Source organism: Elephas maximus, chromosome 6 (genome assembly GCF_024166365.1).
Source record: "Elephas maximus indicus isolate mEleMax1 chromosome 6, mEleMax1 primary haplotype, whole genome shotgun sequence".
Classification (NCBI taxonomy): domain Eukaryota; kingdom Metazoa; phylum Chordata; class Mammalia; order Proboscidea; family Elephantidae; genus Elephas; species Elephas maximus.
In genome coordinates this window covers 115,973,288-115,996,993 of record NC_064824.1, presented here as the reverse complement: position 1 = coordinate 115,996,993, position 23,706 = coordinate 115,973,288, and the positions used below count along the sequence as shown (strand labels likewise).

General features: G+C 41.2%; 2 long non-coding RNA genes across 3 annotated transcripts in view; one reads left to right on the top strand and one right to left on the bottom strand.

Moving 5' to 3' along the window:
• The window catches only part of LOC126078079 (uncharacterized), a 470,413-nt gene that overhangs the window by 71,531 nt on the left and 375,176 nt on the right, over nucleotides 1-23,706 (top strand). The window lies entirely within an intron of this gene.
• Nucleotides 1,799-19,607, bottom strand: LOC126078077 (uncharacterized). The gene is made up of 4 exons (XR_007517954.1): nucleotides 19,412-19,607; nucleotides 18,153-18,233; nucleotides 11,267-11,353; nucleotides 1,799-3,290 (listed from the first exon to the last, which is right to left on the bottom strand). It is a non-coding gene; the product is annotated as an uncharacterized LOC126078077 (long non-coding RNA).

Here is a 23,706-nt window from a genome sequence, read left to right as displayed (position 1 = left end):
AGTCTTCCAACCTGCCTGCCCCAGAGTTCAGGTTCACCATCTGACCTTCTGAGGAGTCCTCGTAAACCCCAGATAACCTCCCAGGCAAGTCTAACACATTAGAGCATGTGGATCTCCAGGGAAGAAGAATATTCCCAGAAAATGGTCCCATCACACAACACTTGTTGCCTGAGGTAACAGAAACCTAAATTTTTCTGCCCTCAAGCCTTTTAGGGAAGTTTAGTTTATCAGTCCTGACCCTAGTACAGAGAGTTGTAGAGTGTGTTCTTTAAGAATTTTCTTTTCTTCCTCTTTCTTTCTTTTCAATTAAGACTAGAAGTCTCCAGGAAAGGAATCATATAAACATAAGGGTAGAATTAAGATAAGTGGATTTCTTTTGCTTAGGAAATTTTCTGTGATGAATGAACAGCTCTCTGGCCAAGGTCAAGTCAGCAAGGTCAAGTTATGGCTATTTAAGGAAGACCTTCTTTTCCAAAGCTGAGGTTGGAGGTCAGGGCTAGGGGCCTGATAAGGCCCTAGGACTTGAGAGAGAAAAAGCATTCTCTAGAAAAGGGGAACCATTTGTCAGTACTGATTTCTCTCTGGTTTGCTGCTCTTTGTAAGATTGCATTGAACCTCTCCTCCAGTGACCCAACCTGACTGTTCACAGTTGAATCTGTGAGCGCTGATGACATTTTCAATAGGAGGTTCCATATTCATCCCAGAGGGACACAGAGCTTGTGTTTCTCTATCTGCACCAAAGAATGAGAAAACATCTAGGTAATGTGGTGGGAAATGTTTCATGGAAGGAAGGAATCAGGGTGCCAGACCTGGCTCTGCTACTAAATGAAGCTCAGAGAGTGCAACTAGTATGTCCAGGGTCACCTGGCTAATTTTGGACCTGTGAAACTGGCAGGATTTGGACCGTATTCTCTAGTTGTAACATTCAATGTCTGAGTGTTACAGAGACTCCTGAATGTCCCTAAATGCCCACTTACTTTTTCTAATCTCCCCTTCTATATTGCTTCTCCTGTAGTGACTTTTTAGAGGACTTGGACTAGAAAAGTTAGAAAGTCACCGATTCACAGATAAACATTGGCTTGGAAAACTCGCTCAGCTATTTTTGTGGCATGCTCTTAGCTTTGAATTCAAGGAGGGTTCGAAAGGCCTAGAATATAGGATTTTCGATGTCTTGGAATGACAGGTCCAAAGGACATACACGGTAAAATCTTACACAATAGGAAAAAAGTGAGCAAGCCAGAGGAAAAGTGATGGAGTCCATATTTATAACTGTGCCTACTATGTACTAAAGCAAAGATTCTGATTACCAAGGAATCATCCAGGGTCTCCATGATTGGGAAGAGAGATAGGAGTTGAATTAGAGGTGGACAAACAAAGAATGGGGTGGGGATATAAGTAGTGGGTTATTTTTGTAAGTTTGTATATGTTTTCAGGATCTTTGACCATCACTCTAAAATGTAGCCACACTTGGGCTACATTGTCATAAAGAAAGAATTGGAATCTTAGATCCATGGTTGAGACTGTTTGGTCATTGCCACCTGTGAGATTAATCAGAGTGGGTTCCCATTCCTTGTACATTTTAAAAATGAGAAGGAGAAAAACAAAGGAAGAGAAGGAGAATAGCTCCACTGAAACAGGTTAGCTTTCTATCAATACTTCAGAAGTTTAATCTCTTTGCTTCATCTTTAAAATAAACACTTTTATACTTCTTGGTATCTTTCTCACTAATTTTTAAATACTGTTAATCACTCTTGAATGTAGCCGTGGTTAATACCAGATTTGTTTAAAATATTCCATTTCTGCTCACACTGAACCCTTTATTGGAGTTGGACTTCTTAGAAACTTGTCTATTTCCCCGAAACTTTGGGCCATATTTCCACACACATACACAAATACTCAAAATTTTCATAAGTTTGGCAGTGGTAACCCAGCAGGAGACCAGTGATGGGCAAAGCTGGAGAGGCCATGACTAAACTTTCTTAGAACTCTTGGTTTTCAATAAATAGTCCCAGAAGTCAGAAAAAGAGAAGCTAGCATCCTGCCCCACCCTCACCATATTTGCTCTTTTCTTTCTCCCTATCCACTCATCTACTGTCACTCATGTGACAGTAACATAAATTGCTGAGTGGTTCCTAGTTGGTATTATTGAGATCTCATAGGAGTATCTAGTATCTCTGGTTCCTCAGGGGTTAATTAACACTCTGCGAAGTGCTAACAGGCTGTATGCAAGTCCTTCTTCCACCCAGTTAAGACTTTTGGCTCCTGGGCCAGAAATTCCTACCCTCACCTTCCCACTCACAGTTTGGAGCAATCAGTGATGCCAGTGACTTAAGGTGAAGAAGTGGTAAGGATTGGAGATTTCTTGGAAAGGATCTGGGCACAGACAATCTGGCCAGTAATGACCCTTTCAGAAATATGTCACTTTACATGCAGCTGCTTGGGCTGGAAGAGATATAAAGAATTTCTGTGAGTAACCTGGTTCAGAGAATTCTCCTAACTCCAATGGGTGTGCAAACCCTGCCACCTAGTAAAATCAGAGAGAGTGGGCGTATAGCAGTATGGAGGATTCAGGACTGCTGTTGGGGGGCTGGAATGTCCTCATAAGCCTTGGACAGATAGTGTGGGAAATGTTGGCCCTAAGGAAAGACCACAGATGGAGATTCCTTCAGGATGAGTTAAGTGAGGGGTTTAACCAGAAAACTAGTCATAAAATCACTAGTAAAGAAGGAGGCCAAAAGAGTGATCAGAAATCAAACCTGGTCTTACAGGCTATAAAGAAAACAGTCCACAAGTCTAACTGCATCAACAAGGCAGAGGCATAAAGTAGAGGCTATCTGTGAAGGAAGTGGGAAAATGGAGTGAGGTACATGACAGGCGATGCAGGGAATTCAGGACCCAAGTCTGTCAAATCCGGATGTGCCCTAGGACAACCCTTTTCATGATCTTGATGACACCTCTCTTCTTAAAGAGGTGGGACCAGCCTTCAGAGAGGGTGGACACAGGATCTGGCTTCATGGGAGAGCCTCCACTGTGCTCCTCAGGCCTGGAGAAGTGGAAGCGTCCCTCTAACTTCAGGGAAGTACCAAGCTGAGCTATTTTGGGGGAAAGCGAGAGGTGAATTCATCTGACAGCCAGCTTCCCTCACGGTGCTGAAGAGCAATATCAATGTCTGAAATACTGGAATCTGGAGGGGAAAAAAGACTATAATAGTTACTGTGATAGAATTGCAGAACTGTAGGGCTGGAAGACACTGAGAGGCCATCCTGTCCATCTTCCTGCCTCTGGACCATCTGGAAGAGAAAAATTATATTAAAAAAAATTGGAAGAAAAACATCACAATCTAACAATATGTGGCATCATGAACTACAGGAGGAAGTACTTGGGATCTTACTGAAATAATAATAATAAAACAGATGTGGTATTATGAGGTATATAATAGCCTGAAATACACTGTTTGCAGTCAAATTTAGCTTTGAGTGTACAAAGCTAATGTATTTTGAAAAAATAGCAGTGAATATAATATAGTACCTTTTGGAAGAGGACATATCCTGCCCCGCTTTACTCACTCTTCCCAGCCTGGCACAGTATTTGGTATAATGCATGGCAAACTCACTTTAAAATGAATCTCATTAAGATGGGGTTATGGAAAAATGGTTGTTTATCCCGTTTTTGTTTTTTGCCATTCTAAGCACCAGAAGTACCAGAAGCACCACTCTAAGCACTAGTGAGAAAACAGTTACTGTAACTGCGTGTGAGCTCCACCTAGCAAGGGCAACAATTTCCTTTTTTTTTTTTTTTTAATTGTACTTTAGGTGAAGGTTTACAGAACAAACTAGTTTCTCATCAGACAGTACACACATTGTTCTATGACATTGGTTAACAACCCCATGACATGTCAACACTCTCCCTTCTCAACCCTGGGCTCCCTATTACCAGCTTTCATGTTCCCTCCTGCCTTCCAGTCCCTGCCCCAGGGCTGGTGTACCTCTTTGGTCTTGTTTTGTTCCATGGGCCTGTTCGCTCTTTGGCTGAAGGGTGAATCTCAGGAGTGACCTCTTTACTGAGCTGAAAGGCTGTCCAGAGGCCTACTCTCAGGATTTCTCCAGTCTCTGTCAGGCCAGCAAGTCTGATCTTTCTTTTTGAGTTAGAATTTTGGTCTACATTTTTCTCCAGCTCTGTCTGGGAACCTCTATTGTGATTGCAAGGGCAATAATTTCTATTGGCAGCAAAGCATAAGGGCATTCTTTTGTCTTAATTGGGAAGGTGATTGGAGTAAGCAAAGATTCAGTAGCCTCTTTGTTAGTCATGTATACAGCATTTTAGTGAAGGATATTTGGCTAAAATATTGAAAGATTGGAAGAATCATCAAATTCTGACACCAGCAACTTGCTTCCACTCTAAGGAAACCCTGTTGCCATAGTGGTTAAGTGCTACGACTGCTAACCAAAAAGTCAGCAGTTCAGATCCACCAGGTGCTCTTTGGAATCTCTATGGAGCAGTTCTACTCTGTCCTATCGGGTTGCTATGAGTTGAAATCGACTCAGTGGCAATGGGTTTTTTTCGGCAGTAGTGTGAGGTGAGGGTCAAATATATCTCCACCTTCCTACTTTTCCATTATTTTGCTTTCTGTGTCTCTGCTGGGTTCCATAATCCACTGCAATAGTCCCAAAGAACTCACAAGAATTCACAGACTATACTCAAGCTTTTGTGGTTTATTAGGGTAACAATGTGGAAGTAACAATATAATTTGGGATGCAACTCAGAGAAAACTTCAGATCTCGGGAAACTCAGGATACAAATCAGGGAGAATGTATGGCTGAGGTCTGGGAAGGTCAAAGAAGAGAGCTCACCAAACAGGGCAGCTTCACTTAAACTTCCCGCTGGAACAAGTCTTAGGGTGACTCTCAGGCAGCTTTCCTGTACATCAGGACGGCTGTGGTCTCAGGGTCTGGTGTTTTTATAAGCTAGCCCATGTACTCCTTGTCAGTTACAAGGTGGGCTCCCTAACTAATTCAGGTAAAAGTCAGCTACTGGGTGGGGCTCCCCAGCCAATCTATGCAAAAGTCAGTCTGGGTGGGACCCCCCCAGCCTAATCCAGGTAAAAGTTGGTCAAGGAGTAGGGTTCAGGAACCAGGACCAAAAGACCAAATTGAAGGTGATTTCACATGGTGCAGATGTCTACCTTTACACAGAAGTCAAACTACCTCACATAGCCATCCCCTGGGATCCAAACTTGTCCTCTTGGGAGGCATGAGAGTGAAACAGGAACTTCTTCAGATGGGTGCAAACCTAATAGGGAACTTCCATGGTTGGGTGCAAACTTGATAAATAGAAAATTTCTTCCGTTGAATTTGCAAGGAAAACCTTCCAATAGTTGTTCCATATTACTTGGAGCTCTTCATTCATTTAATCATTTAGTTATTGAGGCACAGTAATTGGTACATGTGTGGAGTGATACAGCAAAGCAAACATGGCGCTTGTCTTCAGAGTTACAGTCTTCTTTTGTACCCTGGTTCGTACTATAACTGTAGCCTGCCCTTAATTAGGTTTTAAAGAGTTCTTTTTAAATATATAATGTGCTGGCTTCACCTTTTTAGCCATTAGTGTAACGTCCTCTAGAACTAAGCCTAAACTCAGTAAGGCTATCCTCATGGAGCTCACATTCTAGTGGGATGAGAGTAGAAATAGGCTAGGAGCCATACAGTAAAAAGGTAAAACAAGCAAATAAAATAATGATAGATTGTGATAATTACAGTGTAGGACAGAAAATAATAAGGTGTTTTTAAAGCAGCTTTATCTATGTATAATTGCCATACAATAAGCTGTATATATTAAAATATGTAATATATGTACACATATGTATGTGTATACATACACACACCTGTGAAACCATCACCTCAGCCAAGATAGTGAACATATTCATCACCCCTCAAAAGCTTCCTCCTGACCCTTGATGATCCCTCCCTCCCTCCTCTTCCTTTCCCCTCTCACCGCCAGGAAATCACTGATTTCTTTTCTTTCATTATAGGTTAGTTTGCATTTTCTAGAATTGTGTATGAATATACAATATGAAGTGTCGTAGAATAGTGGCTTCCCAAACACTTCTGTGTCTTAAACCCCAGAACCTGTGAATATGTCACCTTATGTGGGAAAAGGACTTTGCAAATGTGATTAAACTAAGGAATTTGAGATAGGGAGATGATCCTGAATAATCTGGTTGAGCACAATGTAATCACGGGAGTCTTTATCAGTGAAAGAGAGATGCAAGAGAGTCAGAGAAGAAGATGTGATGACTGAAGGAGAAGTCAGAGTGATGCAATGTGAGAGACTTGACTGGCTGTTGCTGGCTTTAAAGATGGAGGAGGAGTCCATGAGCCAAGGAATACCGGCAGCTTCTAGAGACTGGAAAAGGCAAGGAAACAGATTCTTTAGGGTGTCCAGAAGGCATGCAGTCCTGCTGCTACCTTGATTTTAGCCCCATAAACTTCATTTTGGATTTCTGATTTTAGAAATTGAAGGTAACAAATTTGTGTTATTTTAAGCCGCTAAGTTTGTGGTAATTTGGAAAACTGATACATTCCATATTTACTCTGTTTTTTTCACTCAGCAGAGCTATTTTGAGATTCATTCATTAACGTTAGCCAATCTAGTAAGTCTGTGAGTTGGAATCGACTCTACGGCAATGGGTTTGTTTTTGGTTTGGTATCTTATTGTAGTTTAATTCACATTTCCCTAAGAACTAATTATGTTGAACATCTTTTTATGTACTTATCTCATGACCATACTTCTTTTGTGGTGACGTCTTCTCAAATATTTTGCCCATTTTCATTGGATTGTTTGCTTTATTATACAATTTTGAGAGTTTATATATATACGTAAATTCTGGATATAAATCCTTTATCAAATATATTAGTTGCAAATATTTTCTCATAGGCTATGTTTTGTCTTTTCATTCTCTTAAGTGACTTTTGAAGAACAGAAGAAGTTTTTAATTTTGATAAATCCAGTGTTTGAATTTTTCCTTTATTAATTCTGCTTTAGGCATAGTACCTAAGAAACCTTTGCCTAATCTAGAACCACAAAGGTTTTCTCCTATGTTGTTTTCTAGAAGTTTTACAGTTTAGGTTTTACATTCTGTGGTCCACTTTGAGTTCAGTTTTGTACATGATGTGCGATATGGATTGAAGATCGCTCCTCTGCATATGGATATCCAGTTGTTCCAGCACCATTTGTTGAAAATGTATTCCTTCTACACTGAATCATCTTTACACCTTGGTCAAGTATTGGCTGTCCGTATGTGCCTTGGTCTGTTTCTGAACTCTTCTATTCCGTTGGTTTGTTTGTTGATCATGATTCTGATTCACATTGTCTTGATTACTGTTGTTTTATAATAAGCCTTAAAGTCAAGTAGTTAGACCTCCAACTTTGTTTTTTTCTTTTTCAGACTTGCTTTATTGTTCTAGGTCATTTGCTTTTCCATATGAATTTTAAAATTGGATTGCCAAGTTTTACAAAAGAGTCTGCTGGAATTTTGATTAGAATTGCACTGAACCTGTAGATCAATGTGAGAAGAATTGAAATCTTAACAATATTAGTGTTCTGACCCCTGAATGTAGTATATCTGTCCATTCATTTCAGTCTCCTTTAATTTCTCTTAGCAATGTTTTGTTGTTTTCAGGGTATAGGCCTTTAACATCTTTGTCAGAATTATCCTTAAGTATCTCATACGTTTATTTACATTATTGTAAATGATTTTTTTTAATTTCAATTTTTTATTGCTAGAATATAGAAATGCAATTGGTTTTTCTATATTGTTTTGTATCCTATAGCTTTACTAAACTCACTCCTTAGTTCTATTTGCATTTTCGTAGATTCCATTGGGTTTTCTACATTGACAATTATGTAGTCTGCAGATAAAGGTAGTTGCACTTCTTCCTTCCCAGTGTGAATGGCTTTTATTTCTTGGTCTTGCCTTGATTGCACTGGCTAGACCCTGCAGTACAACATGATTTTATTTTTCCTGATCTTAGGGAAGAAACATTAAGTCTGTCACCATTAAGTATAATATTAGCTGTAAGTTTTTCATAGGTGCTCTTTTTCAGGTTGACCCAGTTCCCTTCTATTCCTAGTTTGCTGAAAGTTTTGTTCTTTTGTTTTTCCCAATTAGGAATGGATGCTAGATTTTTTCAAATTTTCTTTTGTATCTATTAGAATGATCACATGGTTTTTCTTTTTTAGTTTTTTAATATAGTATATTACATTATTTTATTTTCAAATGTTAAACTGAACTTGAAATCCTGGAATAAACTCTGCTTGGTCATATTGTCATATTCTTTGTGTCTGTGTATATCTATACTTATATATGTAACACATATGTAAATATAGATATATATGGTGGAAACCCTGGTGGCATAGTGGTTAAGTGCTATGGCTGCTAACCAAAGGGTTGGCAGTTCAAATCCGCCAGGCACTCCTTGGAAACTCTTTGGGGGGCAGTTCTACTCTGTCCTGTAGGGCTGCTAGGAGTTGAAATCAACTCAACGCCAACAGTTCTTTTTTTTTTTTTTTTGGTATGTGTATAGTTGGATTTGACTTGCTAAAATTTTGTCTAGAATTTTTGCACCACATTCACAAAGGTCTGTAATTTTATCTCCCTCTATCTTTATGTGGTTTCTGTACAGGGTATACTGGCCTCCTAGAATGGTTTAGGAAGTATTCCCTCCTTTTCAACTTTCTGGAATTGTTTCTGTAGAATTGGCATCATTTCTTATTAAAATGAAATTTACCAGCGAAGGCATCTGGACCTAGAGCTCTCTTTGTGAGAAGAATTTTAACTACAAATTCAATTTCTTGAATAGATAAAGGGCTATACATGTTACCTGTTTATTTGGGTGAGCTTTGGTAGTTTATCTTTCAAGAAATATGTCTATTTCATTTAGGTTGTCAAATTTGTTTACATGAATTTATTTATGATATCCCCGTTATTATTCTTTTCCTAACTGCAGAATCTGTAGGGATGTCACCTGTCATTCCTGGTATTGGCAATTTGTCCTCTCTCTGTCTCTTTGCCCTTCTTCATCTCTCTCCCACCCCCCCCTTCTCTCTGACATCTGGTTAGAGGTTGAAGAATTATATCAATGTCTTAACCGATTATTGTTTCATTTATTTTTCTATGATTTTCCCCTTTTCTATTTCATTGATTTCTGCATTGATCTTTATTATTTCCTTTTCATTTAATTTTCTCTTCTTTTTCATTTTTTTTTAAGATAGAAGCTGAGGTAATTGATGTGTGACCTTTACTTTTTTCTAATATAGGCATTTAGTGCCATAAATTTCCCCCTAAGTACTGCATAAATGGCATACCACACCATTTGATTTTCATTTTATTCAAAATACTTCTAATTTCCCTTCTGAGTTTCTCTTTGATAATTTATAGTGATCAAAATTTGATAATTTGATAATTACTATGATATAAATAGAGCAGTGGGATAGAATGTAATAGGGGAATATCCTAAGGTTGACCTCCAATAACTGATTTATATCAAATATATTTCTTTGCATTTTCCTTTGCTCTAGCTTCTTTGGATAGGGCTCTTTGATTCTGGGTGACAAGACTAAGGTAATAAATTAGGAACACAATCTGGTACCGTCCATTTTCAGCTTTATTCTTTTTCACCTCAAAGGATCTATGATGAAAAATGTTCTTCAGTCAACCACAGCTGGTTCTAGGACCACAGTGAGTTAGCAAACATCTATTAAAGACAAGCTGAAAATGTGCCTCCTTTAAATTGTTTTCTCCAAGCTGGACCACTAAGGAATTGTTCTCTTTATCTCTGGAAATCTTTTCCTGTACTTTTTCTTCCCCTTGGTTCCCCTGAGCTTTCATCAGCTCTTCCAGTCCTGTCCTCAAGTGAATGATTCACAGCTTGTATTTTTCTCTCATGTTAGTCTTTGGAAAGTCTGGAGAACGTTTTATCTTTTCCCTAATGGTAAGGACCCTGCTCTTTGTCTTTATGTTATAGGTACCTTAGACCAACACTTCACCTTCTGTTAGAAATTCAAGGAGAAGTTGGCCTCCTGTAGGCAGGGAAATTATTTTTTGCCCATCCCTGAGGACCAACCAAGAAGTCTGCAGGATGGGATCAACCCAAGATATCTCCACATGAATGCGGTTCCCCTGATGGAGGCATTTCAAATGGGAAAATTAAAAATTCTGTCCCACTTGGGATATCTCTGTCTTCAAGGGCAGAACAATGTGGTTTTCTACTTGTCTTTATACATTTTGAGGAAAAGTCTTGCCAAAGTCTCTTATACTGGTTATGTTTCTGTTTCTTCACTTCACTCAGTCAGGAAATCCTTCTTGAAAGCACAGGGAAGGAGCAATTATACTCCTCTCCTCATGTTTGCACTTTGGCTTTTACAGAAGGAATACAATACTTCCATCTTTATCTCTCCAGTTGCTTATTTGCTCCTCTCCAAAGGGGGAGGGATAGCTAAGCTGACTGGGTATGTCCTGACTTTCCTTGAACCACATTTAGCAGTGGATGGAATCACAGTGTTAAATGCTACACACAGTTCACACGTGGTATTGTTTCTTATTTCCTTGACTTTGTGTTCTCTTGGGAATTGCAGGCTCATGCTCTTGGGTCTTCTCCTTGGATTACTCTTTCCCTGTGATAAACTTGCCTGAGCAAGGTCTCCTAGTATGGGAGGGGATGGAGAGGAGGTCTATCCTTTCTCTGTCTTCTAGCTGTGCCTGGGTATGGAGGCAGCTAGCTAGCAGGTGAACTCAGGGCTGACTCACAAACAAGCTGTCCAAAGGGATGGGTCCTAAGACCAAGTTGGAGGGATGAATAGGAAGCCCTATTAATCTTTAGGTCTAAGTTCTGTTCTCCAGCAGTTTTCTAGAAGTCCTAGTTTTAGGGAGTGATTTGGCATATCCTTGACCAATAAATAAGGCTGGCCCTTTGATCCCCCATCAGGTCTCGTGAGCCTTGTATCTGTTTTGAAGGGGCAGAGCCCAGAAGGAAGAAACTGTAGCCTCACTTCCAGCCTCCAACTAAAAAATTTTATGCTTATTGTAACCTTTTAAAATGAAAGGTATTTTTAAAGCTATGCCAATTGATTGTTTCCCAGAGTCCAAAAGATTTTTGTTGTGTGTATATATGTGTGTCTGACCACCCATAGTATTCATGTCTAAAAAATGCAGAAACATCAGGCCTAAGCATCCAAAGAAATGGAGACCCAGAGAGGTTAGCTACCTTACCTAGAGTCACAGACAGATCATCAAGTCCTTTCTCTTCACTCTTTTCTGTGGTATTTGAGTTGGTACCACACATTGCCGTCCTGTCTCCTTAATGTTGGAGAATGAAGGTGCAAAATACAGAAGTCAAAATAGACGCAACTCCTTCTGCATGTCTATAAACCACCCTCTCGACTCTGCTCACAGTTCCTCACCCCAAATCTTGAGCAGTACCAAGAACAAATTATGTGCTGTAGACCTTGGAGCCACCGCCCATCTGCTGTTTGTAGTACTGTGATAGCGTGTGTGTTCCTGTGATGCCAGAACCTATGCCACTGATATTTCAAATACTAGCAGGTTGCCCATGGTAGACAGTTTGCAATGGAGTCCCCAGATTAAGACAGACTAAGAGGAAAGACCTGGTGATCTACTTCCAAAAATTAGCCAATGAAAACCTTATGGGTCACAAGAGAGCATTGTCTAACGTACTGAATTTGGAGACATCCACGGGACAGATCAATTGCTAGTAGAGGATGTCATATTTTGTGAAGTAGATGGCCAATGAGGGTGAGGGAGATTATCATTGAAATATATTGGCACAATAGCTGCAACGATGAACTTGAACATACCGGTGATTGTAAGAACGATCCAGGACCGGGCAACGTTTCGTTCTGATGTACATAAAGGTCGCCATGAGTCGGAGTTGACTCTACAGCAGCTAATAACAAGACCCTGGAGAGAATGGGTTACACAACTAGCTGCGTAATCAGCCAGTGTCGATGCTCCAATTCCTTTTCTCTCTGTGATAATCTCTGCGATTGTCACCATATACACATACTCTGCAGATAGCATGGTGATTCCAGTCACATGAAGAAAGCCCTGGATGTGTTTAATTTCCTGCCACACTCTGTGACAAAGACCTAATTTCATGTCTTGTGATCAAATAACTGTAACATTGCAGAAGCTGAATGTGTTGGAGTAAGAAGGCTCAGGGTCCTTGTATGGCTTGGGACATTGCCAGGGCAGCTATGGGGTCTGAGTGAGTGTTTTTATTTTATTCCTACTTTATTGCTCTGCCTAATTCTCCCATTTCAAAATGTCATGGAGTAGGCTGGTGTCATTTGTTTTCATAAATTAACGTCAAATGCAATTTACGGCCAGATGGGCCCTGAAAAATAAGAGCCTTGTGTGTCTCTTGGAAGGTCTGAAGAAAAGCAGTGGGCATGCTTGGGGTGAACTTTTGCACTTTAATGCTTCACTCTAGAGAGGGAGTAAATACTTGTGAAAAATCCTGTTTTATAACAGCTGGGCACAAAGGACCCCTTATTAGGATTATTTTTTGCCACTGCTCCTAATTCTTCTAGCAACAAGGAAAAAATGTAAATAGAGTGGATTCTTCTTACTGGAAAGCCACGTGTGTGTTAGGGAAAAACTTTGCTCTAGGTTCTAGAGTCTGAATCCCCCAGTTGTAGCCAACTAAGTTGGGGGGTAGCGTATAAATTGGGTGACAGCACATAAAGGTTCTGACCCAATATTCATATATATATGTATATGTTTATATATATATGTATATATATAATATATGTGTATATATTATATATATGTATATATATTTTTGCTGCTCCTTCTTGGGTCAGTAAGAAGAACTGGGTCAGTAAGAGGCACAGAGAAAAGTAAAGGGGGAAAAAATCCCTTAAAAAGGAATGGTTTTATGATTCTAAGAAATAATAGCTTGTGGGAAGCTGGACTCAAATGTCAGCCTGGCAGCAGCTGATGACGAGGTTGCTTGGGTGCTGTGAGCATTTAGAGACCGCGTGCAGCTGGCTGGGCTTCCTCCCACAGGGGCACATGCCTCGTGGTATGTGAGGGGCAGGACTAGAGAAGACCCATTTTCTGAGCCCTGGTGGTATATAGCTTTATGACTTGGGCAAGACACATAAATTCTCAGTTTCCTTTTCAGGTAGAACAAAGCATCTAGACAGGATACACTGCAGGATCCCTCCTATCCCTGATCCCTTTTGATGAAAATATTTGATTTATGAAATTGTTAGGATGAGAGCATTATTTTATCCTTCTACTCAAGTAATTGGTATTTAAATTCCCATTGTCATAAAGTTACCTCATGACCTGTACTCAACCAATGCTCCTGCTATATTTGTGCAGGTCTCTTCAATTTGAGAAGCATTTCATTTACAAACACTATGTGAGATATGAACAATATAGGAACTGTGATTTATGCCAGACCTCATACCTGCGATAGGATTTAAGCCCAAGATTTCTGATTCCCTGGAAATATCGCCTGTCTGTCATTTAACTAAACGGCTCAAGTGTTTTTTGAGCACGTAATTTTTTTTTTTACTAGATGCAAAGTACAATGCTGAATGGTAGGAATACTGGAGTGAACAGGACAGGTGCAGTCTGTATCCTTAGGTTGCTCACCTCTTGTGGGTCAGAAAAACATTGAATTATAATAAATTGTAGTATGTGTGATGCTAGGAGAGAGAAATGGGGACATCCAGCAGGATAATTTATCCCAAGTCCCTGGGTATGAACAGTTAACACACTTGGCTGATAACTGAAAGATTGAGGGTTCAAATCCACCAAGAGGTGCCTTGCAAGAAAGGCCTGGCAGTCTACTTCCAAAAAAACTCAGCCTTTGAAAACCCTATGGATCAAAGTTCTACACTGACACACACGAGGTCACCATGAGTTGGAACTGACAGCAACTGGAAAGAGATCAGTGAAGATCTTCCTGGAGAAGCAACATTTGATGTGAGAAGATTGGGGTTGCTTTAGTCAGGCCAAAAGGGAGTTGGGAAAGAATGTTCCAAGCAGGGGGAATAACATGTCCTTTGGATTAAGACAGGGTTTCACCAATACCATGTGTGGGGATTAGAAGACGGAATGTAAGGAGAAGGAAAAGAGGGACCCAAGATAAACAATGACCAACTGGCAGATTATTTCCCACTGTGTTTACACATAAAATAATCTTTTGATTTAATGTTCTAGCTGTATAATTTTGGCTACTTCACATCAAAAGTGATACATTTTGGTTCATTTAACAAAATAACAAATCTATGTGTATATTGGGCAGCCCGTGGAACTGAATGCCTGCCATATCTGTAAAAACCAGTTCCCATCAAGTCGACCCTGACTTATAGTGACCCCATGTGTATAAGAGTAGAACTGTGCTCTGTAGAGTTTTCGATGGCTGATTTTTTGAAAGTAGATCGCTAGACCTTTCTTCTAACACACTTCCATATCCATAGCCCCATTCTATGGAAAGAGCCTGCCACAAATGTTTCTTTCCCCCCAGAGGCCAACAAGGTTCTTACCATGTGACCCTTAGGACACATTTGATTGGACCAGGCATAGATGCCTGAGCCAATGGCAGTCGAGTGAGGTAGCCCGAGGGAAGAACACTGCCCCATAGAAGTGCATCAGGAAGGATAATGACAAATTGGGGGTATTAGAAGGTAGAATACAAGACAGGAAGGTCAAGAGGTGCACTTCAGAAGGCAGTAGAAGCCATAAGTAAGAGGAAACCATGTGGAAGTGTACAGGAGACTCAGAAAAAGGTAACAACTGGTGCTATAGGGTGTGCAGGGCAGGCGGAGTGAAACCAGAAGCAGTAACAGAGAAAGAAACAGAGTTGTGGAAATAGGAGAATGCCTAAGAAGCAATGGATTCAAAGTTAGAAAGCTACGGAAGGCCAGTGGTCTGGTGAGGATGTAACGATTTATGCACTACTGCTACGAGTGTCTCTAGAAACAGCCTTTCTGGAGAGCAATCTGATACAACTTAAATGAAAATAGACCCTAAGTATATTTCCCAAGAGTATCTTATATAGGCTCATAAGGGCGCGTGTTTGAAGGTGTCCATTATAGTGCTGTTTGTGGTGAAGGGAGTTGGTGGCAATCTGGAAACCCGTCAATGGAGACTAAATAGTCAACATGTGGTGGTATACATCATGGATAACCAGGCAACAGAGAGAATAAAGAGCCTGGATGAACATTTAATAATAGGCATGGATCTTACATACAGTGCTGGGTGAAACAAATAAGAACAGAAAGATACATAACAAAATACCATTTTTTAAAGAATTAAAAATTCACCCATAAAAAAGCAATGCACGTTGTACAAGAACATGTACAGATCAAAAGATATATTTACATTAAATACAAATGAGAGTGGTTGCCTAAGGGGTGGGAGAAGAGAAGAGTAGGAGGAGGGAATGAGGATAAAAGGAAATAAGCACACAGGTAGACAACGGGCCGTGACCTTAGGAGTAGAATTCACTCAACCTTCGACAACTGACAAAAGGAAGGAAATAAGAAAAGGGGAGAAAAAGTGAGGAACAAGGAGCAGTGGCTTTAAGCACAGGTTCGGCCACATGTGAGCCCCTGGGGGGTGTAAATGGTTAAAATGCTTGGCTGCTAACCAAAAGCTTGGAAGTTCAAGTCCACTCAAGGCCTCGTGACCTACTTCCAAAAAACCAGTCATCGAAAATCCTGTGGAGCATCGTTCTACTTTGACACACATAGGGTCACCATGAGTCAGAGTCCACTCAGCAGTAAGCGGTTTGGCCTATGACAAGTTAGGGCTGCAGTAGCCTGAACGGTGAAGAACGGTTTTCCAGACCTCTGAGGCCCGGCCAAGCAGCTGTGAACTTTCCTGGACTTCCTTTTCGCCACATGTCTTTATATTAAAACCTTATAATCTAAGGACACTGAAAAAGTCTGCATTCTTTGGCACCTTAAAGCACCTAACAAAATGTCATATAATGGGCTATAAAATGACAAATCAAACTACTTTTATATTGGACAGTTAATATATACCAGGCCTATTCTAGGTTTTACTTTTAATAACTCTTTTTTAGAGGAGTTTCAGGTTTAAAGAAAAATTGAGTAGGAAGTACAGAGAGTTCCCATATGGCCCCTGTTCCTCCTGCACAGCTTCTCCTGTCATCGATATCTTGCCTTTAGTGCGGTACATTTGTCACAACTGATGAACCAAGATTGATACATTATTATTATTTAAAGTCCATAGTTTACATTACGGCTCACTCTTTGTGTTCTAGGTTTTTATATGTAAAATACCATTTAATTCTAACAACGACTGCATGTGGTAGGTGCAATTATTATCCCTGTTTTCCAAATGAGGAAATGGAAGCACAGAGAAGCTAAGTCATGTACCCAAGGTCACACAGCCAGCAGGTAGTAAACTGGGATTCAAGTCCAGGCAGTCTGATTCCAGAGCCTGTGCTGGTAACCACAAAGCTGTGTTAAGAGATGCTCCTGAGTAAATTCAATGTAATGAGTAGTTAGTTTCACCTAATGTCACGCTTGACTAGTTTCTCAAAGCTCTTATATTTTTACTCAGTAATCCCAGTTGTTGTTGTTAGTGCCTTGGAGTTGGCTTTGACTCACGGTGACCTTGTATATAATGGAATTAAATGTCCCCAGTCTTGTGCCATCTTCTTGATCATTGGTATGTTCGCATCCATTATTGTGGCTCTTGTATCAGTCCATCTCATTGAGGGCTTCCCTCATTTTCGTTGACCCTCTATTGAACATGATGTTCTTTTCTAGTGATTGATCTTTCCTCATACTGCCTCCACTGGGGTTATTCTGTTGAATGGATCACAGCAGAATAACCCCAGTGGGGGAAGTTAACGACACTTAGACTGTGAGGTACCTGGATTTGGAAAAAGGAGATATCATCTCTGTTGCATGCCACATATTTCCAAAACCATGATCTTCCTATTCCATTCAAGAAATTTAACACCAAGAGCATTGAATTTGGTGTCAATGGTGCTACCTCTTCCAGGCCAGGTGACCTCAGGTGAGCCATCGACCCCTCTACCTGCCTCCTTGAGTTGTTATGGGATCAAGTGAGGTGGTGTGTAGTAAATAACTTTGAACATTGTACAGCCTGTGTTTGGGTGATTGGGATACACCATTTGAGATGGTTCTCCAAGCTCTTCTCCTAAACTTAGCTTTTTGTTGTACCTCAGCACCTTCTAGGAGAGCCTTGGCATCCTGTTGGTACGGGCATCTTGCATGAGCTTCAACCTGGAGCCAGGTTGGAGTCACCATTGCTTCGCTGGTGTTACTATGCCTGGTTATAAATTTAAATGGCAATCGAGTTTGGCCTCAGGTTGTTTGTTTCCAGCCCTGCATGGGATAACTTGGCCCTCCTAGACTTGTTTTCAGTTTTCTTGGCAACTGAAGAATCATGAGACTGTATTTTCCCACTCTGCTCTCTCTGTTCCTGCCACAAGTTTCTGCTTGTTGAAAGATGTACCCATCACAACAGTAAATTTCTTGACCTGGCTGTCCCTGAGCCTCTCCCCATGCTGGAATCTCATCTCTCCTTCCTTGAAAGTCCTTTAAAACTAGGTTTGTCTTTCTCTTATGAAGTGCCCCATCATTCCTTTTCCTGTAGTTATAAATGTGCTTGTCTCTTCTTGTGCCCGGTTTACCCTATAAGCTCCTTAAGGGTGGGTCCTTACATTTTCTACATTTGTGTCCTCCCCAGCCCTTAGTCTAGTGTCTTCCAGGTGGAGGCACATAGAAAATGCCCAGTGAACCAAAGGGCATAGGTGTACGCTCCATCCTGGGTTGGGAAAAATGCTCAGGCTACCCACCCTTCCTTCAGATTACCCAGACTACATGAGATGAGGCCTTTTGATGAGGGTCATATCCTGCTGATGTAAAGCAAGACCAGGGGACCAGCAGCAGCATCTTACATCACCTTTCAAGTTCTCCATTGCTCTTGCTTTTCTCTATTGCTCTGTGCTCAGTGTCATGAGCACAACACTGTTTTCCTCCACTGGTTATAAAACATAGAACAGTTACTATGTTCGTTGTTTATGAATTCATTCAGGAAACATTCATGAAGTACTTACTTGTATCCAACTGAGGGTTTGGAACTAGGAGGATGACAGCATGGCTCTTGACTTTGAGAGTTTATAGGCTGATGGGAAAATCTAAATATAGGCAAAAACGTAAATTACAAATAACAAAAACAAATGCTACAATCGGGGTATGAACAAATGAGAGACAGCAGCGATGTGGAGTCAGATTCTCTCCTTCAGACTCAAGTTCTAATGCTAATTACGTTGTCAGATCTTGAGCAAGTTTCTTAGGCTCTCTAAGTCTCCATTTTCTCATCTCTAATAGTATTTGCCATTCTGGATTACTGTAAGAATGAAATGAGAGGATGCATGGAAAACCCTTGGCCTAGTGCATGGCCACAGAAAGCACTAAATAAGTATTAACCACAGCCTTTGCTCTATCTACCTCAGTTCTTCTCATTTGTAAAGCGAGGGTGGTAAGTGCAACCACCTCATAGGATTTCCATGAGCATCAAATTATGTAACACATGGAAAGTGCTTGGCCTAGTGCCTAACAGAGTAAACACTCAATAATTGTTAGCAATGATTCTCATTTTGTATAAAGTGAAATGAAGGGAGTACAGGAGTCTTTAGACGTGAAATGTACTGACGTCTGCAACTTACTTCGATATGCAGTGAAAAAATGAGATGAATTGGTAGATGAATAGAGGGATGGGGAGATAGAGAGGGATGGAGATGATGAAAGAAATAAAGCCAAATTTTAATCTAGATGGTAGGTACATCGATGTTCACTGTACCTCTCTTTCAACTTTCCTACATGACTTAAATTTTCCATAATAAAATGCAGGATGGGGAAAGGGAATTACTGAATATTTGTATGATATTTGAGTAGGATCTGAGCAAGGAAATAGCATGGAAGGAACTGAAAACCTGGAATGATCTGCTCTCTGCTGCCTTTCTCTGCCTTATAAGAGAACAGCAAGTGCCAAAGCTCAGAAGCCTGAAGAGGTAGATATCCTCAGGGGGAGGTGAGTACTTGGGAGCTGAGCTGAGGGTGTTTGAAAGAGGGGCAGAGGCTGTAGTGACTAAGAGCATGGGCTGCCTAGATTCAAACCCCAGCTCTGCACTCACTAGCTGTGTAACATGGGAGAAGTTTAAATTCTTTGTGCTTCAGTTTCCTTATCTGTAAAAATGGAGATAATATTACCTACCTTATAGGATTGCTTTCGATATTAAATGAGTTAATATCATCACCCAACTACCACCTCCACCTTCTTCATCATCATCTTTGTCATCTTAGGAAAACTTACCCTCTCAGCTCTTCAAGGCTTGAGGTCTCTGTGGCTCCGCCTCACCCCTTGCTGAATAAGAGGCTACTGGAGAGACTCAGTTGGGAGAGGGACGGAAGGATAGGAAGAAGAGCCATGATGGGTGAAATTAGAGGGAGAGTGGAGTGGGAGTCTGGAGGAAAGAAAGAAAGACCAGGACTCAGGCACCGTCAGAGGAACACAGGAGGCCCAGGCTGACTGCTTGCCAAATGCCATACACGTGGTTTCTAATGTTTTGTTTAAACGCTGGTGAAAGTATAATCCTGTTGTCATTCCTTTGGAGGCTCGTTCATCAACCTGGGTAGCATGTGTGTCTGGCAGGTAGCCACCACTATCCCCTGACCCGCTCCTCCATGTGACTCAGCATAGATCAGGCACTTCAGTAACTTCTGATTCCAAGTTTGAACTTGCCCCAAAATGAAAGCCTCCCTCTACCCATTCACTCTCCTCCCACCTTCACAACCCACTCTCCATTTCCAATTTATCAGCTAGTAAATTTTGAGCTGATCCTGGAGCCAGAGTTTCACTGATTTTTGGCAAAGGATCAATTTCTTCCAAAGAAAGAATAAATAAGTAAATAAAAAATAAATAAATGGAGGGATGGAGGGGAGCCTTACAACCAGTTCGGCTAAACAGGAAGGGCCCGTGGAAACAGCCCCGCAGCATTAAGGAACTCTGTGCAGAGCAGTGATTTTTGGTGCATTAAATGTAAGTGAACTTAAACAGAGTTTGAAATGCTCTGGCCGTGCAGCAGGGGTTACCAACCAAGTACAGGTGGGTTCCTGGTTTGGAGAGGTCACAGGGTGACCCAGATGCTGGTGACTTAAGAACTAGAGGGAGGGTTTGGAGGTCACCGTGGCACCCAAACTCATTTGTATCCTGGATTGAGTGGCCACCAGCCATGTGTCATCCCTTGCATTTGTGATGGCACAGGACCTGGTGATCTAAGACACTTCACTGGTGGGTCTGCCAACCCCCTGAAGAGCAGAGGACGTTTCTAGCTATGGAAAGTATCCTGAGTTACAGAAAAAGACATGCAAATAGCTCGATTCAGTCCTAATGGGAAAATACAAACCAAACCTTTAGACTGGAAAAAATTCTAAGTTTGATAATAGCCATCAGCTTGGAATTTTTTTTTTTTTTTAATTTTGATAATACCCAGTGCTGAAAATGATATGGAAAAATGGCCACACTCTCTTACTTGTAAGCAGCTAGTAATACAGATAGTATTACCTCTCTGGAGCGCAATTTGGTAAATTCTTTCTCCACTATGTCCTCTTGATTCATTTATTTATTCCCCTTTCTCACCGTATACCACCCTCCCATAGGTGATCACCCCTCAGACGTTTAATGTGAATCATTTGCATGTGTTCTTGCAAAACGTGAAACATTGTTTTATGTGAACGTATTTTAAATTTACGAAAAATGTCATTATGCTATACATCTTACTCTATTTCTTTTTTCACTCAGCACTATGATATCATTATGCACACTTTTAAACTGTTATTTCAGAGTGCTACACAGAATCCCATAGCTTATGTTTACCACATTTTACTTAATGATGGGCACCCAGCTTGCCTCCAGCTCCTTACCTCTGCCCCAAACTGACCAGCCAAGTTTGACACTGCAATGAACATTCTTGTACATGTCCGTTTACAGACATGTGTGAGCGTTCCTTTCATCTATCTATATCCATACCCATACCCATACTCATACAAAAAAAAAAAAAAAAAAAAAACCCATTGCCATCAAGTCAATTCTGACTTGTAACAACCCTATAAGACAGAGTAGAACTGCCACATAGGGTTTCCAAGGAGCACCTGGTGGATTCAAACTGCCAATCTTTTGGTCAGCTGCCATAGCTCTTAACCACTGCACCACCAGGGTTTCCACCCATACCTGTTCCTATACCTGTGTCTATAACTACACCTATATCTAGGATAGAATTACTGGGTTACAATATATGAGTGTATTTAATATGATTAATTAGTACAGCAATTTGACAATATCTTCTCAAATTAAAAAAAAAAAACTATGGTGTGATAAGTTGCTTTTATATGGCCTTTCTCACCATGGTCTTGTGACTCATACAAAATCACTGGGTGGGACTATACAAATAAGGTGCTTATGGCTCACAAAGCAGATTGGACAACATTGCTAACAATGCAAATAAGGTGCATGGAAACTTGTGGGGGTGGGACCATGCAAATAAGGTGTGTGGAACCATAATGAGGAGATTGGTCAGTTTTGCTATCACACTAAGCTTAAAAGAGAGCCATTCCCAGAGCAGAAGAGGCTACCATTGAGAAAGAAGGGCATCGAGCATGTCCTTTGGACCCAGGGTCCCTGTGCTGAGAACCTCCTAGACCCAGAACACAGACAGAAAGTGCTGTAACACTGGAGCCGGTAGGAGATGGTGAGAAGCAGTAGCAGAGAAACAGTGGCAGCAGAACGAGGAGACTGGCAAGAGACGATGCAGTGGGCTTCCCTGTTTCCTGCAGGGCCCCTGACCAATAAAAGCAGGTGCTATTATATAAGTGCCTGTGTAATGACACACGGCCATGAGTGGATGAGTGGTGGAACAAGAACTCGACCAAAAATCTGCTCTCCAGAGACTGAGCCCTCACCCCTGTGTTCTCTCCCTCTCTGCAGAGGACCCAGAGTGATTACTATAATCATTGCAATGGCCACACAGAACTCACAGACAATACTCACAATTATGGGGTTTATTATGAAAGTGACAGGTCACAGCTGAGGATCAGGATCAACAAGCTACAACTCAGGATCAGGATAAGGAAGCAAAGTCTCCTTCCTTCAGTGCAGGACAGTGGGTGCCTCTGGGCATTTATCAGCAGAGCTAAAGCTTTGTAACACTTGCCAGAGCAGGGTAGAGGCTTTGCCAAAGCAGGGCCAAGGGCCCAGGGCAAAGGCTGGGAGAGGAGCCTGTCCTGATGGTGCCAAGAGGAGCCCTGCTTGGCCAAGAGGAGCTGAGAGAACTGTCCTGCACTGAAGGAAGGAGACTTTGCTTCCTTATCCTGATCCTGAGTTGTAGCTTGTTGATCCTGATCCTCAGCTGTGACCTGTCACTTTCATAATAAACCCCATAATTGTGAGTATTGTCTGTGAGTTCTGTGTGGCCATTGCAATGATTATAGTAATCACTCTGGGTCCTCTGCAGAGAGGGAGAGAACACAGGGGTGAGGGCTCAGTCTCTGGAGAGCAGATTTTTGGTCGAGTTCTTGTTCCACCACTCATCCACTCATGGCCGTGTGTCATTACACAGGCACTTATATAATAGCACCTGCTTTTATTGGTCAGGGGCCCTGCAGGAAAGAGGCTGCACACTCAAAATGAGTGATTCAAAAAGAGTTTAAAAAGGCAATTTACAAAGGTGTGTAGAGGGTAAAGGCAACTACAAGGAACAATGTAGCACCTCTGGGCTGGTAAAAGTGGGGAGCCCTTGCCACTTCAGAAAGGGGCTTCTTTCTGAAATGCAGAAAGTGAGTTGGGTTGAGAGGGCCACCTGACAGGAGCTGTGGTCTACAGTCCCAGGATGGAGCAATATGAGGTGACCCAGAAGGGAGAGCCAGGGAAGCAAATACCCAACGTCACTCTTCGCCTTCCCTCCTGTCTCCTCTGGTGCCACTCACTGGCTGAGCCCAGCTGGAAGCCAGAGACAAAGGAGCTGTTGATGCCGTTCTTACAGATCATTCTCCTGGAGCATACATCAGGGGATGGCGGAGCATGGGTGGGGACGGGGTGCTGGACAGATGGAAGATACCCAGCCAAATACCTGGTATGATTTTTGTGGGAATTAAATGAGTAAATATATATATACGGTGCTTAGACTAGTGAGTGGTACATAATAAATGCTTAATAAATATGAGTTATTAGCAATGTTTAAAGAGTAAGAGATTGGGCTCTGAACTCAGATGGGCTAGGCTGTAATTCTGGCCCCATGCTTACTAGCTAGTAATTGTAGGCAAATTACTTTACTTCTTTAAGTCTTGGTTTCCTCATGTCTAGGATGGTGATTACTGTATACTTCCTAGGAACTTTGGAGGATTAAATGAGATGAGTGTGCCTGGCATTGTAGTAATCACTCAATATATGGTAGCAATTGTTTATTGTTAAAATTAATAGTCCAAACCAGCTGTGACCAGCGAAGAATTTTGTTTTATCCCAACCTAGTATTTCCGACTCATCTACCAGGAATTTCTCTTAACTGGGAACAGGATGGAATGGGTGGAAGTAGGTATCTTTAGATATCTAGGTAG